Source organism: Ambystoma mexicanum, chromosome 4p, assembly GCF_040938575.1.
Source record: "Ambystoma mexicanum isolate Mex_15411 chromosome 4p, UKY_AmexF1_1, whole genome shotgun sequence".
Classification (NCBI taxonomy): domain Eukaryota; kingdom Metazoa; phylum Chordata; class Amphibia; order Caudata; family Ambystomatidae; genus Ambystoma; species Ambystoma mexicanum.
The window spans coordinates 966731413-966735871 of NC_090927.1; positions in this window are offsets into that span (position 1 = coordinate 966731413).

A 4459-nucleotide genomic window follows, 5' to 3' on the forward strand; every position below is an offset into this window, starting at 1 on the left:
CACCCCCTGCCTATCCACAGCTTCTCCCTAACCCTCTTCCCCCCCAGCGGCTGCCTCATGGTTACCTGTGAATACTATTCAGGAGCCTGTGCCAAGCAAGGTGGCAGGGGTCAACTCCATTTGGCTACCATTGTCAGGAAAGATTTGCGAGATACGCCAGGGGTGTGACATTAGGCAACCCCTCTGCAGGTTACTAACCTAATTTAAACAACTATGCAAAGTCAATTCCGCAATACTATTCATTCACTCTAAAAAACAATTTTCCCAATGATACAACTCATACTCCATTCACCCAACATGTTTCATTCCCTCTAGTAGGTTAAAAACAACTGTAGGAATTTCTTCAGGGGTTTGCGGTCTTCTGCTTTCCTTGTATCTTGTCTCTGGACCTTATTAATTGATCCAATGCATTTCCTCGATGTCTTCTACTTGATGGATCAGGGTTTCTTTGATCTCGGTGGACCCAAACTTTACTTCTGAAATGAGACGGTGTGAATAACCATGTTAGAGAGATTCTAAATATTCTTAAAGGGTTCTTAATACCCTTTATATAACCACATTTTATTTGTGTTTCTTTGTTGCTAACAAATCATAACTGTAGGTATTCCCATCTCATGGTTAGGTGGCATAGTCTAACTGCTATCTCCAATATGGCTCTCGAAATAACTCTGTTGCAACAAAGGAGGGTCAATGATACTAGAACCGTGACTAAACAGTACCAACTTCAATAATGTTCTTATTTTGCACCACCTTGAACTATAACTTGTGGTAAAATGCAGTGTCAACGTAAACCTGCCCTCAGATTTTCATGATATTAATATGTTGCAACAGTGATGTACTTACCAATTTTGTGCCATCCTGATCTATATTTTCTCGTCAACTACAATACCATGGTGTTACCTCCCATGATTGTTGATAGTGATAATAGATCACAAGGAGGTGTGACAGTACCTGGTAATTTCTTAAAACTGATCTTTGAAGGAAAACTCCCATTGGTGCATATGAGATTTGGGGAAGGGAACCCTCAGCTATGAAGAATTGTTGAAATTCAGTTTAAAGATAAAGCTTCAAGACACTTCTTTTTGTAACATCTTTTGATAATGAACGTGGGGAAAAGAATCCTGAGACTTGCTGCCCTGAAACTATATTGAACTTGCTGAAGGGCATCCTGACATTTACAAAGGTGTGGAACTTTATGACTTTAAATCCAAAAGAAAGTAACTTCAACATTGTGCTCTGAACTTGTTGACATTTGGGGAAGAGAAGTTGAAGAGTAATCCCAAGCTAGAAATAGCTCAGAACTTCACATTTGGAACACTATTTAGTTTATGATTGACATCCCTACACATTATTTTGTCTTAGTTGTGAGGGCACCTGTCCCCTGCACTTACGCAATCTCAATGTCACCTGGCCTAGTAAGATCGCTGTCTGTCTTCCCTCTGTTCCTCCTCACTTGCCTCGTCACGCCTTGAAACACCTGTGTATAGGCGTGTTGCAAATGCCATATCATATCATATCAAGAATAGGTTTTGGACACAGATTTTTCAGTTGAACTTACTGACACAGACTATTCTTAGTTTCTTTAGGTAGGGAAGTGTAAGGAACTCATGGTGGCAACAGTAAAGACAAACACAATTGATCACAGTTCAAGGGTGTTTATTAAACTGTATGCAGGTTGGAAAAGCACCTAATCTAAACCTAAATGTAAGATGGGAGCAAGCGTCGACCATCAAATGAAAATAAAGCAGTCCTAGTGGCATAGTGTCAAAAATAAAAAGGGCCCTATACTAAGAAACATATTGCCAAACCTTACAACTAATACAAAAAAGGATGTGGGATGGTTTTCAAGAAAAGAAAGAAGTGTTCTCAAATAATATGTCAGGATGCAGTAACTAGGTTCTTCATTCCCCACGTTTTGAGCACAGTTAAGGTGGAATCTTGGAGCACAGCACACACTCGAACTTCCTCAGCACGAGTCGACAATTCTGTTCCGGTTTATCAGGAGCCTTGATGTCAAAATCTCGTTTCTTTTGAATGTCTCTTGCCTTTTAGGGCCTGACGTATTCAAGCAACAAAACAGAAGTTCCTTCAACAAAATTAAAGTTAATTTGCTGGTTTTCCTTAGGGTGAGGGCTCTTCACCCCTGATTCCCCCTCTTACGGGCACTGACCCCTGTTTTTCGGGGTGTTGGGTGATTGCTCTTCACCCCTTGGATCTCTCTCTTTCGGCCTTGGATCCTAAAATAGTTCCTTTCAATAGCAAGGCCTTCAGTGGTTGGATTCCTGGTCCAGAGGGCCCGATAGGTTTACCATACGAAAAGCAAACTAGCAAGCACAACGTTCTATTCAAAGTATTTCTAAGGTGACGGATTCACCCTTGGGTCCCCCTCTTTTGGACTTCAACCCCTTTTTCTTTCAGCCTCCCTCTACTGTGTTCACTCTGGCTTTTCTCGGGTGATGGATTCACTCCTGGATCTCCCTCATTCGGGCTTGGACCCTTCTCATATGTCATTATCTTTTTAAACAGTTCATAGTGGACATCCCTCGGCAGGGTACACATTTGTCAACACACTGTTTCTTGGGACTTTAGACTTGCCCCCTTCTCGTCAGCATCCCTCGGTCGGGTTTACTCTTGCGAACTTCACATTCACAAATGTTTGCAGGATTCACTTCCCTTGCTTTCTCACACTTCTTAGGTCAAGGGTTTTCGACTGTATGGGATTTTGCTTGACCTCCTGTATGACCACTTTGATCTAATTTGGCGGCTCTCCTATGGCATTCTGGTAATTGTAGTTTCACTAAGAGGGGGATCGACTAGAGTCTCTTGAGTTAGCACCCACGTGGTGCCTGTTCCCTCTGCAGCTGGTCTCCTCTTAACATTTTTATAGTTCTTTGAACTTAGTTAATTTTGGCATTTTGCGACTTTCATTCACCACAACCTGGCTCTTATCAGCTCTCCTCTCGACTCACCCGCTGTGGTGAACCGCTTGGCTTTCCTCGTAACTGGAGTCAAGGCCAGTACCATGGTAGCAGGAGTTTCCCTCGCTCCTGCTTCTCAGGGCTGACACGCTCCATGTACCGCTGACATCTGTTGCAGCATACTTGGGCTATTGTCCTCAGTCTTACGATTCCCTCTGCAGAGGTTTCGCAGGTCTGCGTCGGAAAGGGCAAGGTCGTGTCTCTCCTTGTCAGCATCTCGGTATTCACTGCCTTTTTCCTCCTCTTGAACTTACGGGCCTCGCTAGCTGGGTCATTGTGCATTCTGCCTTGCTCGTACTGTGCTCACTTGCTCCACCTTTTATCCATTTGGGGAAGGGAAAGGGCCGTCAAGTGGGTGTACTTCTGATTAATTGCCTGAGCCTTGTATTGGGACATGTCAGGTAAACGGCTCTGGTGTTAGTTCATTCTCTGGTGTGTTGTGTGAAAGTGTTTGTGTCAAAAAAGAAAGGGTTTGTCATGGGAAATTATGTTCTTTGTCCTAGGGGTGTTGATAAAGTCAAAAGAGTGAGATTGATAGGGTTTGGAAAGCAAGCGGGAATGACCGGAATCTATAACAAGAAAATAAACAAGGGGGATTGGGAAAACAATAGTGATTCATCTGCATAGATGAGGTGTCCGGGTCAGAGTAACCAGAGGGATGTAGAGCAGAACGATTTTGAACATTTGGGCAGTGAACAGAGTACCAGGGATTCTGGGAAAGATGGTTTCTGGGTGCAATAGGGCTTGGGTTCCTGGGGAATTTGCCAGACATGGAGGGATCATTAGAGTGGGAAATATCGGAGAAAGGAGGATTCTCAGCATTGAAGTGTTTGAGGTTTGGAACCCTAATGGCTTGGCTAAATACAGGGGGGGGAAATCGCTGGATCCCTGCTAGAGAGATTCACTAAGAGGAAGGTAGATATCATATATCCTATTAAGGCATCAGAGGTCTCGTTTTCCTCTCCCTCTTCTTCGGTATAGTACAGCGCCTCGCCTGGGGTCTCTCCATGAGCACAATCTAGGGTTACCCTTTCTAGGTGATATTCCCTCTTTCATCCACCCCTGAGGTTGGGATCTGAGAGCATCAGCCCTTGGCTAGGGAGAATATCCTCTGGTTTCTCACAGAAGTCCCAGCATAGCATATGGCAAGTTAGGCTTTACACCCTACTGACATTTTGTGACATATTGAATCTGTTGTCTGTGTCTCCATTCATGATGCCAACCTCATATACTGTATAGAGGTGATCTCAGTTCCAACAATACTTCCAGGACTCAAATATTGGTAGCCAAAAGTCACAAAATAATGGTTTAGGAATTGCTCACTCCATTTAACCTGTGGTCATTTGGGGACAGCCAAAACACAGGCACAAATTGTAAGCCATTTCTATTGGCCCGGAATGTATGCTGACGTGAAAAATGTTGTACTCACTTGTACCCTATGTCAAAAAAACAGTTTTCAATTGCCTCCTCCGGCCCCACTA